Source organism: Rhinolophus ferrumequinum, chromosome 6 (assembly GCF_004115265.2).
Source record: "Rhinolophus ferrumequinum isolate MPI-CBG mRhiFer1 chromosome 6, mRhiFer1_v1.p, whole genome shotgun sequence".
Taxonomy (NCBI): domain Eukaryota; kingdom Metazoa; phylum Chordata; class Mammalia; order Chiroptera; family Rhinolophidae; genus Rhinolophus; species Rhinolophus ferrumequinum.
The window spans coordinates 34,550,369-34,564,554 of NC_046289.1; the positions used below are offsets into that span (position 1 = coordinate 34,550,369).

At 39.7% G+C, this 14,186-nt stretch overlaps 1 protein-coding gene across 6 annotated transcripts in view; it reads right to left on the minus strand.

Moving 5' to 3' along the window:
* The window catches only part of PPM1A (protein phosphatase, Mg2+/Mn2+ dependent 1A), a 41,979-nt gene extending 29,473 nt beyond the window's left edge, over positions 1-12,506 (minus strand). For 2 of the 6 annotated variants that reach the window (XM_033107187.1, XM_033107190.1), the window contains exons 1-2: positions 11,271-11,670; positions 10,461-10,551 (exon numbers count right to left, since the gene is read on the minus strand). The gene's annotated coding sequence lies outside the window, so the exon portion shown is untranslated. Of the gene's footprint in view, positions 1-10,460; positions 10,552-11,270; positions 11,671-12,388 lie in introns of those variants that run through there. The other 4 variants (XM_033107186.1, XM_033107189.1, XM_033107192.1 and 1 more) reach the window with 3 other exon arrangements.
* Positions 12,507-14,186: the final 1,680 nt, after the last annotated feature.

Here is a 14,186-nt window from a genome sequence, read left to right on the forward strand (position 1 = left end):
TTAACAAATGCTCCTCCAGTATTTTATTTTTTCTTAATATACTTAAATCATAGCAATTTTTAAATCCTCACATCTTACTTTAGGTAGAGGTACAAATTTCTTACAGGGTCCATTTGCTTGCCATTCACAGAGCCAAGGTCTCTGTTTCAAATCTTCCTCAGGACATTTTCACAGGTTTTTCTGGTTAAGTATTTCTTTAATAAAGCTCAATCCTATAATTAGTTAAATCAACAAATATTCTTAAGCTTCTCCTTATATACTGTAAATAAGCTATAAAACAGCTTGAAGATTTGCAATTGACCTGAGCAACGAGGGAACTGGGGACAATGACCCCTCCAATCACTCGAAAATCCAAGTACAATTTGACTCATGCAAAACTTAACTATTATACTAATAGCCTACTGTTGACCGGAAGCCTTACTGATAACATAAACAGTTGATTAGCACATACTTTGTCTGTTGAATGTATTATATAATGTATTCTTACAATAAAATAAGCTGAAGGAAATGTTAAGAAAATCATAACTAAGAGAAAAAACATTTACAGTATTTACTGGGAAAAAAAATGTATAAGTGGACGTGCGCAGTTCAAACCTGTGTTGTTTAAGGGTCAAATGTATATAGAGTTCTTTTGTAAAGAAAGCAACACTTGTTATTAAAATTATACACAGATATTTTGTAAACTTGGTTTCAAATACTAAATTCATTTAAATCAGATATTTTATCTGTTAAATAATAAATCTCAATTGTTCTAAAAAAGGTAACCTGTCTTCATCACATGGTCCTTAAAAAAGTTACATACAAAATACGATGGCAGTATTTCTGATTAAGGAACTGAATATAGTGTTTGAAACACCATGCAAGTGGTCAAATACAGGTACTAACAGCTCCTATTGGTCTGCACTCTACTCATCCCAAATTTCCAGTTTGCTTACAATAGGTCTTTACTTACTTTAAAGCTACACGAGGTGTGATCAAACAATTTGGTGAATGTTTAAATAAAAAAAAAATTTATTACAATACGACACATTGCTATTAATCCCCTATAAAACACTCCCCCTCACTTTGAACACACTTATCCCATCATTCTTGCCACTTTCTGAAGCAGTTCTGGATGTCCTCTTTCGTGAGGGTCGTTAGTTGCACTGTCATGGCTGCCTCGATGTCCTGAATCATTTTGACTTTGGGGAAGAGCCAGAAGTCACAAGTGCCAGATCCGGTAAATAAGGTGGATGAGGACACACCATGTTTTTGACAGACACTGCCATATACCAGAAGCGGTGTGTGACAAGGAGCATTATCATGAAAGAGGATAATTTATGGCACACTTTAAAATACACTTCTCTCAACCGTAGCTCACACCCAACTGACTGCACCAAACAAGTTGAAACTTGTCACACACTGTTACTAAGGTTCGATGCACTGCTCCCCGTATTGAAGATCTCTGCCTTTCTGTTGGACGGCACTCAGCAGCAGCCTTCACCGTATTTTGTGATCACAACGGAAAGGCTCCATGTCACACATCACTTCTGACACGGCAATATGTCAAATAAAAACACGGTGTGTCCTAACCCACCTTATTCATCGGATCTGGTACCATGAGACTTCTGGCTCTTTCCCAAAGTCAAAATGACCATGAAAGGTACTAAACATTTTGAATCAATTCAGGACATCAAGGCAGCCACAACAGCAACTAAAGACATTCACAAAAAGACTTCCGGAACTGCTTCAGAAAGTGGCAAGAACGACAGGATCAGAATGTTCCAAGCGAGGGGAAGTATTTTGAGGGAATTCATGGCAATGTGTCTTTTATTGTAATATTAGGCTGGTACAAAAGTAACTGCGGTTTTGTAATTATTTTTAACCTTTTAAACCACAATTACTTTTGCACCAACCTAATAATTTTTTTTAATTTAATTTAAACATTCACCATAGTTTTTGATCACATCTCACATGTGGGATTCTGGCTCTTTGGGGCACTTTTACTGACAGTCCCTAAAATCTCACTAACAATTCTACTCCAACCAGAAGGTACCTGACTTGTCAAATAATATTTTCCTTGATAGCGGCAACTTCTCAATTAGTGGCCATACTCTGGTTAATTCTAGACGTCTGAAGCAGCCCACTGAGTATAGGGGCACCCAGAAGAAGATTCTGCCCCTCCAATTAGGAAACCCCAAAGGGACAATGCCTTTAATTCTGTGAGAATTCTCTGAAGAATAATTCCAAGGTGAAATGGGTTTCCCACTCTGCACTGGTTCAAACCTGAAGATCTTCGAATAATCCAAAAGACAAAAATCACTAGGATTCAGCTTCAAAAATCCTACACAAAATTTTGGAAAGAAAGAATGTCAAGGATACTAATTAATCCTCATCAGAAAATGAAATTATCCTTTGTGCTTCACTGACATATAACTAAAATTCAGAACTGAAAACAATTTAAAATTTCACCTATCTTTTTATCTTCTATTACATTATAACATCTTTGCCTTCTATTTCTTCCCTCTAGGTCTTAGTCTCTCCTAAGCAGTTGCGAAGTTTTATTCTTCTGCCTAATTCAGTCTCCTCGCAAATGTTATACCGTGTCTATGCCTGCTCTTACCAACTTGGCCCCACCACCTGAGCAATCTCTTCTTTTCCCTTCTTGCTTTTAATTCTTCCTCATTCTTGTGTTTAGAGGAATTAAGAAGGTAGAGTTCAGGCAAGCCAGTTGCAAAGGGAAGCATTCGGTGAACTAATGGAAGAGTTTGAGAAGTGGAAGAGAAATGGCTACTACATCAACATTTTAGGGAAAGCTGAGGGGTATTGAGCAACCTACAGTGAAAAGCACTACTGGAGGTGAGGACTAATGGTTCATATTTATGGAAGTTATAATACTGGAGAAAAGCCTGATTCTTGGTTTAAATTTGGATATAATCTTTCAATTATTGAATAATTTCTCCTGGTCAGAGAATGAGAAAATAGCTATTATTTAAGCTATAAAAGGAGGCTAAATTATTCATAACTGGCTATCTCACATGCACAAGATGTTGATAAAAGCTAGAAACTGATCAAAATGTTATCTGGATTCCACCTACATGAAACACCCAAAAGACAAAAAAACCTAGAGACAGAAAGTAGGTGAGTAGCTGACAAGAGCTCAGGGAGAGGAGAATGGGGAGTGAATGCCAGTGAGTACAATGTTTCTTTTGGGGGTGATAAAAATGTTCTAAAATTAAATTGTGGTAATGGCTGCACAATTCTGTGAATATAGTAAAAACTACTGAGCTGTGAATTTTAAATGGGTGAATTTTATGCTATGTGAGTTATATCTCAACAATGCCATAAAAAAATTACTATGGTTTTATATGATTTTCTGTATCTATATTTTATTTTACACAAAAAGGTTTAAAAAGACGGCAATTAGATGTAGTAATATGGAAAATGTATTAAAATATTTTCAAAGATTAAAAAGTTACCTGAAAATTTCTCAGCTGTTTTAATATTTTATCTTAAAACTTCAACTAAATATTTACATCAGTATTTCAATTAAATATTTACTTAACCTCCAACCAAATATCATCCAAATGAATTCTAACGCAAAAGATTGTTACTGAGTTAAACACCCTAATTTAAATGCCCTAAATTAAAACTTTAAAAACCGTATTTCAAAAAGCAAACCAAAATCGACCAATCGAACCAACCAAAATAAGTCAGATAAAGCTCTTTTATGCTAAGTACTATTTCCATAAAGCACATGACACAGGTCATTTTTTTCTATTAAAAACTATTTAAAAATAGTCTGCTAAATTATTGTTTTGAGAATGTTAAATTGTAACAATTTACAAGTACTTACACCACAGTTAGTTTGCACAGGTATTAGCAGCAGTTTCAATTACACAAAATGTGTGTGAGACAGAGCTTGCCACTGTTCATGTGTACTTCACGTTTCACGATTTTCAATGTACCATCATCTTCTAGTCATGTGCTATGACCTGAACTACACACTCCATAAGGTAGTCTTCTTAAATTTCTACAAAGGTATGTACTACACAATTTAAAGTAAACGTTAGAAGTATATAATTGCCTGAAAAATATCTAAGCTAAATTTAGTTGGAGGAGTTTAGTGACTATAAAAATTAGATACTGACCTATTTTCACTAACAATTACAGAAGAAGCAAATTGTTTTACAAGTAGAAAAGATTTAAAAGGCATAGAGCTATTTAGTTTTTTAAGTTTTCTAAGAATGGTTTGGTATTCACAATCTCAATTTGCCTCATCTGTTAACTATTTCAAATTCCTCAGTTTTGGATAACTTGTGTACAGATTAAGAAATGGATTCAATTCCCAGTTTGCTATTTTCTAATCCTTGTATATGTGAGGATTCAGATTCAGACTGACCCAGAAAAGAATAACTGACTTCTTCAGTCAGTGCATCCTTTTTCCTTTTGCTTAAAACAAACAACACCCCTCACACAGTGTTTGCTCATAAACTTGTATATTTAAGTTGAAAGAAGGGAAAATAAAACATTAAATATTTAAGACGGTAAAAGGTTTATTCACTCACAAAATATGTGGGATTCTAAGTCTTTGACACATATAAAATGTCCCTGCTGGAAAAAAGGGGCAAAAAGTATTTTTCTCTTAAGACAGACCTCTGTCCATACAATCTAACATTCTTAAAACAGAATCATTCACTGAGTCCATAAACTGATATGAGATGTTTTGTGTGTATGGAAAAGGGTGCTGGGAAAGTACAGAAAAAAAAGGTGTTTGTTCTTTTTAAGTGAAGTGAAAATTCTATGTTTCTAATAACTTTAATATTTCTCTCTCTCTCTCTCTCTCTCTCTCTCTCTCTCTCTCTCTCTCTCTCTCTCACTGTCTGTCTCTCTCTCTGCCACACCTCAAATGACATGGCCCAAAATGAATTTCTCAACTCCCTACCACTTCTCCTACCCAGTTCCCCGTCTCAGGAAATAGATCTACCATTAGTCATGAGCTCACAGAATCCTGTATTTCCCTTATCATAGCACATAAGCCGCTGTAAATATATTAGCTCTCATTTAAGATTTTAAGATTAAGATCCATGAGGGAAGGGAGCATGTCTTTTTTATTCATAGTACTTAACCACACAGTGACACTTGATTAATATATAGGACAAATGACTGACTTCTCCCTTGTCAACAGAGTTAGGGATTCTTTCCTACCCAGGTGTCCCCAGAGAAGATGACCTGCAAACAAACTATCCTACCATTTCCACTGGTCATACTAGACAAAACATACTGTTCATTTTTTAAATCTGTACAGAAATATAATTGATTTCTAATAAGAAAATACTGGACTCGAAAGCAGATCTTCAGCTTCAAGTTTAGCTTAGAGGTTTGTAGGAACACAGACTACTCATATATTAGACATCTGTTTGGTTCACATTAAATCAATTGACACATTAAATCAGATATTTCCCACCTTTAACCAATACATTGCCTAATTACTGTGATTCCACAATTCCTCTCTGTTTAAAAGGATGCCTAGTTTGTAATATTTGCAACTGTAACTCTGGAAAGAGATGCATGATTTTGAATGTCCTGTTAATCTCCAAAGCCCAAACACAGGAAGTTAAAAAGAAACCTTTAGGTGCATAATCAGTCAACCTAATTTTCTATACCAGCATAAACTTTGCCACATTTCAGATTTGTATAATCTTCACTCTTAAATATCAGCCAAAATAATGCATAGCAAGAGAGTCATAAATATCTGCTCCCCCAAAGCTCTTTAACTTCTTCCACCACCTCCTACAGCAATCACTCCCACTCTCAGGTTTGCCTAATAGTATACTTATAAAATACCTGAATGTCGACTATCCACAAGGCACTGTGCAAAGCTTTGGTGATAATAAAAAGTTACTGTATTTTGCCCTTCAGAATTTTATAATTAAATTGAACACACAATTCTAATTAAAACACAAATACCTAGTAGTAAAGTATATGACTAAAGCCATACAAATAATACAATAGATACTGCTACAGAAATACATGTACAGAGGAAAGGAGAGAGGAAATACTCTGGTGATCAGGGAAGGTTTTGTGGAAGAGGAAATATTAGAAATGAGCCCTGATAAAGGACAAAACAGAAGCTGGAGAAGGCAAGAATTCCAAGCTACCGATTAGCATGCGCAGACACACAGAGAAAAGTATAGGGTGTGTTCCAGGGAGGGCAAGTATACCAGTTTGGTTGAAATAGATCAGTCCTGAGGTCCAATCATGGAAAAGCTTCAAAAGCCAAACCAAGAATTCTAAACTTTATTCTAGAGGCAAAAGAAGTCACTAAGTATATTGAAAAGATAAATAATATGATGAAAACAGTATTTTAGGAAGAATTTTGTAATGTTTATAGAATGGGGGAGGGAGATACAGTACAAGATGCTAGTGGGAAAGACCAGTTAGAGTTCTAAAAAAAACATGGTTTGGGTATGAGGTAATAAGACCGAACTGTTCCAATACAATTCTTCAATTTTACATAACCCAGGACTCACATATAAAGCTTTAATGCCTTTTATGAAGACTCCCTATTTATTTTTTACAGGAAGAACTAAATTAGAATAATTTAGTTTTCTTATTCTTTCATCTTTTCCTGCAGCAATATCTTATTGCCCGTTTCTAATCATGAACTGTTAACTTTTCAAAATACCAACCCTTGTATTTCCTTCACTTACTGAACATTCACCTTTGCTTTATTACTTACTTTATAGTCTCTATTTAACCATCTACTCCCACCTAATCATAACTCTAAACCCATGATTTTTCTCCAGCTTCATACAAATAAAACTACTCATACTCAACTTTCTCTTCCATTACCTCTTAACTTTTAGTCTATTCATGTACAAGTTCTATATACCCGCAACCTTTACAATGTCTTCTAAAGTCTACTCACTCCCTTGTAGTTTTTATAGCTTCCAGGCTCACTGCTAAAACTATACTCAAAGACAAGCCTCTCATACCCACTAAATCTCTGTTCCCCTAAGAATCCCAAGATTTCATATGCTCAATAGCAGCTACCATATTTCTTTGGTACTTTATCTTCATGGTAGAAAATATGTTAAGTGCATTATATAATTATCTCATTTAATCTTCAAGATTACCTTACCAGAAAGGCTTCATTTGACATAAAGAAAACTAAGGCTTAGAGAAATCAGGTGCCCAAGATAGCCCAACTAGGAAGTTTCACCTTTTCCTTTCTGTAGTCTTCAACGTGGTTCCACTGATTGTGTACTCAGAAACATTTCACTTAGACCTTCAGTAAGGATTATTTCCTCAATCTGAACAATGATAGTTGAAGATATAAGTTTTTCAATGCAATGAAGGATCATTGCATTGGAAGACTTAATTAAATTTATGAACTTAGTTCTAGGAACCTGGATCAGAAGTACTAACATTAAGCTTTTCAAATTTTGATTCCTAGGAACAAGGCTTGTCTAATTGGGAAAAATCCTCTCAGAAATATTTTGAAAATAATTTCGTATCTACATAGATCTGATCCTGGCATATAACTTATATTCTGAGCCTGTATTTCTTCATTTGTAAAACAGAAATATCATCATGTTAGAAAGAGGGTTGTGATGAAAACTCAAGCCTGATATAAATGGTCAGTAAGTCATAGCTTTTATTATTCACTTTCTTCTTATCTAAAAGTAGTTTGGTCTCAGCCACAAAAACTCTAATGACTTTCAAACCAGATCCTAAATATGAATATTACACAAATTTGGTCAATGGATTCCAAATAAACATATTAAGAATTATAAAAACTAAAGTTCCCTCCTTTATCACACATTTTACTCAATGAATGTTTACATCCAGTACCTTTCCCTCAGTTTCTTATAAAAATTTTAAAGTTCATTACATTTTACATAAAGGAATATTGAAGCTCACCTCTCTTAACTATTTTCTCTAGCTCCTAGTACCTGCCTCAGCAAAAGAAAAGCTAGGTAAAGAGATTATCTAGGTGGTACACAAATAGGACATGCAAAGGTCAAAACCATCAAGGAATATATTCTGGAGACTCATAATAAAATATAAAATTGTTACTTGTGTAATATGGAACACATTAGATATTAGAAAGAGGAAAAGAATAATATAATCAACCTTCTGATTTTTATATAATTTAACTCAAGCTTCTTTCAGATAAGAGTGGTTAATAATCCCAGAGAATTTATACATCCTGGCTAATGGTGAAATAATAAATGAAGCAATTGAATTTTTAAAATTTTGTCACCGACATTATTTGAGATGGAAAACAAAACATATTCTGGCATTACAGTTACTACCCCAGGTATAGGAAGACACAAACTTTTACCTAGTTTCCTCATAAAACCTGCCCCTCCCCCAAGGTCCATGTATTTCACAGGGTCACACTGCATTTTATCTTCTTGCTTAACCCTTATTAAGGACTCTCCTTGAGCTGACTTTCTAACATGGCTGCCTCCTTCCTCTGATTTGATTAAGGATAGAAAGCAGTCAACAGTACCACTCAGGATCAGGTGCCCAGGCAAAAGTTAGATAATCATTTGGGGTGATCATCAACATATCACCTTATTATTTCTACATGATCATGGACTTCCACCTTAAGAAATTAATCCAGCTCCCATGGGTGAGCACTTTAGGGATAACAAGCTCCCTGTGGACATATGTCCATCTTTAGTTTTAAATTATTAAGTAAATAAGCATTCATAGTTAACCCAGAATCAGCTACACAGTCTGTTAGCCATTACGATACATAGTCTAGGTGTAATGTGAATAAATTCTAAGACTGTAGGTTTTTCGTAACTGCTTAGCAATATTTACATGTGACAATATGATGTTGCTATAGATTTCTTTGGGGAAAAAAACATTAGGTATTAGGGAACAAATTTTCATACGGAGGTTTATTAAAAAGATAATCAAGACACAGCTTGTACTGACAGAAAAACCTTATAATGCCCTTCACATCAGATTACCAAGAGTTGTGTGATTGTTCAAAACTAGTCTCAACCACCTGTCTCAAAACTAGTCTCAAGACAAAACTAGTCTTGTCTCCTGTGGAATCTCTCCCCTCCTTCCTCCCAAGAGTTTTCCTAGATTTCCCAATACCAACAGAAAAATCAATAAAGGCTACCTATAGGAATATCTTTCCTAAAGAACAATACCAACTTAAAATTCTTTTACATAAGACAAAACCCAGAAAGAAAATCAGCTTTAGAATGCTGAACCTCTAAGTACACACCAAAGCATACTGAATAGACCATGTTAAGAGAATCAAAAATATTTAACAACTGGCAGTACATTCGATAATATAATCTACCCCTTTGGTTTTACTGATTTGTAAGCTGAGATGCAAAAAGTTAAAGGACTCATCCATGGACACAGATATTTGGAGCATAGCCATGACTAAACAATTCTTGTCTCCTAGTGCAGTGTTCCCTTCAACAGTTTATACTGTAATTATGGTCATCACTTCAGCCCTTCAAACTAAAATATAAACAGATACAATCCGTGTTAAAATACACACACACACACGTAAAAAAAAATTTGCTGACTGCAGCATTCAACCATGTTATTTCTCAAACATATACTACGGTAGCTAGCCAAACTTTACCAGTCTTAATATACCTAGCCCATAATGACTTCACTGATGTGAAAAATGTTTAATTATATTAAATAAAAAAATGTCTTAAGCAACTTCCATGGGCAGTTCATTATAGTTTTGATGCAGAATTGTTCTAACTTGCAAGTTAAAAGTAATCATCACTACATGATTGGATGTTTAATCAGATATATGGGAATTACACATCAGAACAGAACTGTGACATCAGGCAAGGAATGTTACTTTGTGCTTCAAATTATTTGCTAGCAAAGGAAACATTAAATCCATAAAGTTAACATCTATGATTAGAAAACAGACCGTAGGGTGGGTCACTATCTTCCTAGTCAGTATTCTAATGTGTATTATAGAAATACAATCTTTGGCAAAGGCCAGTTAGGTAAAAATATAAAACTATAAAAGTGAGGTTGTTCTAGTTAGAGTTGGGGAGCAAGCCCTGCTGGACTTCTGAGAGCTCTGGAACCGGTAAGACTCAGTAGTGTTTAAATAAATAAATCCGCTGACATTTCAGAGCTCTTTGCATCTAAAAAGTGGTTGTTTAAAATCCCAACTTGCAAGTTTGAAAGGATTAAGCCTTTTTTTCAAAACAATTTTTTAGATTTCTAATCTTTTAATGTCAAAATAATTTACTTTGGGAAAAGAATACCTATCACCCACAGATTTTTTTTTTACACCTCCCATACTCTTCCAATAATTTCTTAAAAGGCATTCGGCTCATTATTCCAATTAGCAGAAAACAGGATTGGGGGTGAGGGCGGTGCATACATTTCCTGGCTTGGACAGCAGGAGTTGTGACCTCTGTGGATTTGTTAAGTACCATGAGTTGCTTGAGGAAAAGGAAAAATACCTCAGGTAGTGAAATTTTCAAAACGTATCTAAAACTGCAGTTGGTAGAAGGCTCTCCACAGTCAGTTCTCTTTCAATAAATTATTTCAAATCTACAAACAGAACAAAACCATACTTCAACGAAACTAACATCAAGAACTTTTACCCACACATTTACACGGTTAAAAAGACCAGGCGAAGAAATCAGTGTGATTTTACTTCAATGGATTTGTTCGATGCCTTAATAATGAATGAATTGGAGGCATCACTGGCTTGAGTTCTCAAGGAGTCTCACTCTCAGTTCTGCCCCCTATAAAATCTGAAGCAAATTCTACACAATTTGCTATTTCGAGGCTAAGTCCGGTCCAAAGGAAGCCTCCCCCCTTCTTTCTCCCGGTCGCCCTCCCAGGGGTTGGAGAGCAGGGAGGCGCGGCCCGGAGGGTGGGGGCGCCGGGAGCCCACTCCCCTCCCGGGAAAAGTTCCACCGGCCGCTCTAGGGCCAGGCCGGCCTGCGGCCCTCGTCCGCGTCGCCGCCACCAACACCCAACCCGGCGCAGGCGGCCAGAGGGTCGCGCCCCCTCCCCGCGCCGCCGCACAAACACCCCGCCCCCGCCTCCCCGCCACCGCCCTCGCGGAGCGTTAACCCCTAGCCGTCCGTCGCCCGGCTCCGGGGAGGAGGCCGGGCCAGGGGGTGGAGTTGTCGCGTCTCCTCCCGGGAGCGCTCGGGCAGACGCCTGGCTTGTTTACAGGCCCCAGGCCCCAGGCCTGGCCGCCACTGCCGCCGCGCAGGCCCGCGCCGGCCGCCCGCCCTCGGCCCATGCGTCGCGCTTACCCGGAGCAGCCGCGGGCGGGCAGGTCCCTGGTCGGCCGAGGCGGCGGCGGCGACGGCGGCCGGGGAGGGGGCGGGAAAGGGGTCACCACGGCTGCGGCCGGCCAGGTCAGGCAGGGGAGGGGGCGGACGAGGGGAGGAGCCGGGCTGCGTCCGGGCCCCCGCTCTCGGCGCCCTCGCGGCTCAGATCATCCAGGCGTTGGAACAGGAGGCGGAGAGCGGGTCCCGGAGGAGAAGGAGGAAGAGCCAAAGATTCATTGCTTTCGCGCCCCACCTGCCTGGAGCCCCCCCACCCCCCCTCCCCAACCACCCGCTCCTGAGCTGCAGCCGCCCGAGCACCCGAAGCTGCGGGCCCCGCCGGCGCCGAGACCACTGCTCCCTCGCTCCCGCGCGCGCTCCCGCCCCTAGCAGCGCCGCCGCCGCCGCCGCCTCGAGCGCGTCCCCGCGCAGGCGCGCCCACGAAGGCGCCGTGCTGCCCCACCCCCACTCCTCCGCCCGCCCCACCCCGCCCCTCCGGGTTCGCCGCCGCTACAGCTGAGGCGCGACGGAGCAGCAGGAGAGACCCGGATGTCGTTGGGCAGGAACTGCGGCGAGTGGCGGCTGGCGGGGGAGGAGCGGCCGCAGATGACGCCACTGCCCTACCCAGCTTTTCTCGTCTCGGCAGCCTAGCGGCCGGGGCCCCAGGCCGAAGCCGAAGGGAGCATCCAAATCCCGGATCGGAACCGCGACTGGGACCTTGAGCCCCGGCGCCGGGAGCTGGACAGTGTGCGACTGTTAGGATCCCGGGGAATGGAGAGCTCTCCAACCCCTGCAGTCTACCGAGCCAGGGCTCGGAAGCACCCCCTAGGGCGTCCGCGTCTCTTGTCCCGGCGCTGCCACCTGTCTACAAATACACACCCAATCCCCGCGGAGACGCTTTCCACAGAGCCCCGAGGACCGACCCAGTTCTTTCCACTTCTCTCGGGCACAGTCGCGGACTGTTCGCCTCCTGGCTGCTGCAGCTCAAACGCGCGCTGGGTCCCAGGCCGCCGCCAGACCCCCTCCCCCAGGGCCCCTACGGTTCCAGAGCCATTCTCCCCCAGTGACCTCGGGAGGACCACTCAAGTGCCCCAGCCACACACCTCGCGTCCCGAAGGGCAGCAACACACGCAGCCTGCCGCCGCCCACCTACATACACGCACAGGGCACATGCTGAATTCCTGGCAGGTTTTCTGTGTAGCTGTAGCTCGTGGCATCCCACATTGTATTTATTTTCACTTGTTACAGTCACATGATTCTGTCACAGGGGACCTCCAACGACCTCCAGTGAGGTTAAAGGAACGGAGGATTTTTCAAAATCTGTGGGATAATCAGAAACATTAACAGCTACTTGTATGAAAAGTTAGAGATCAACTAAACCTAATTGAAACTGCACGTGCAGGAGGCCAAAATCCAGTTTAGCTAGCTAGACTACGGAAAACCCGACCCACGCGGTTTGCAGACGCCGGGGATAGAATGACAAACGCTAGCAGGCCAATGAATCAGAACTGGGGAGCAGTACATCACCAGCACGGGTTCCCATTGGCTGGGGTGCCTTTCCCTTGTCAAAGGCTTAACCTGTTCATGGATTTGACCTACACCACATTTGCAGGAACGTAACTTAAAAGAAAAATCCGTGTTAAAAAAAAATTTATCTGGTATACACTAAGGAAAAACACATACTTCATTGTAGGAGGCAGGTACTTTAAAAAGAACACAGGAAAATATTAGCCAAATTGTGTTCTGACAAATAAAAAGCTAAATTTATGATAAGGCCTCTCCATTTTATCTCAGGAACTTACTGTAGCAAATTATACCCTGCTACTTTGTATCTCCTAAAACCACTCTGTTGCCCCAGCTCTTAGATCAAAAGCATCCTATTTATTCTGTCTTTCTGCCACCAGCAAACATTTAGCTGCTTTTAAATTTGTAGAAGCCATCTCCAGTTTCTTCAACATGACATTCTTGGGAAGATTCTGTTCCTTTCATTTTTAGCCCTGGGACCTAACAAACTACCACCAAAAGGTCACTGGCAGGCCAAAATCTTCAAGGAACTCAAAACAATCACTCTACCCAATAATATATTTGGGTTAGAATTTCTTCCAGTAAGATGAAGATAGATCATTTTGAGATATACAAAGTAAAAACAAAATTCACTTCTGCATTTGGTCCCAGTATCATGTGAGGACACATTTCCTAATTACTTCTGTACACACGTGCCAAAAAAAAAAAAAAAAAGGAACATTATTAGATCAAAGATCTTTGAAACTCTGCCTTATTGGAATCCTTAATACTTCAGACAAGTAGCAGCATGATTAGCATGCTAGTGGACTCATTACCATTCCAAAATAGAAAAGCCCATGTGGCAAACACTATTTGGAGTGTCTTAGAAAACAAAATTTCTTATTCGTAAGGCAGAACTAGGGTTGCCAATGGCAGTAGTGGTGTTGATCTTGAAGGTCTTGCCTGGCTTTCTGCTTCCTTCTATTAGGCACCCATACCTTTCTTCTCTCTGCTCTATACTTGTAGAAGAATCTGGGTCAATTGTAGCAGAAGAGGTAGAAAAATAGAAAATATGAAAGTAAAGAGATTTTTAAGGAGTCTGCACAGTGTACCACAGACTACTGATAAAGTTACACCTTCCTCTCTTTCTTATTTCTGGATACAGCTTGCAGGGACATTTTGGTATAAAGTAGGAAACTCAGAGATTATAAGATTAACATTTTAAAATTGGGGACAAATATTTTTAATGGTGTCTGGATAAATAAGCCCGATATTATAATATCCCCTTCTTTATTGCTATACTAAATATTTTTTCTCTAAATATTATAATAAATACTCCCTAAATAATATACTAAGGGCAAAAAACTTAACTATGTAGAGAGGGGGAAAAGGACATCG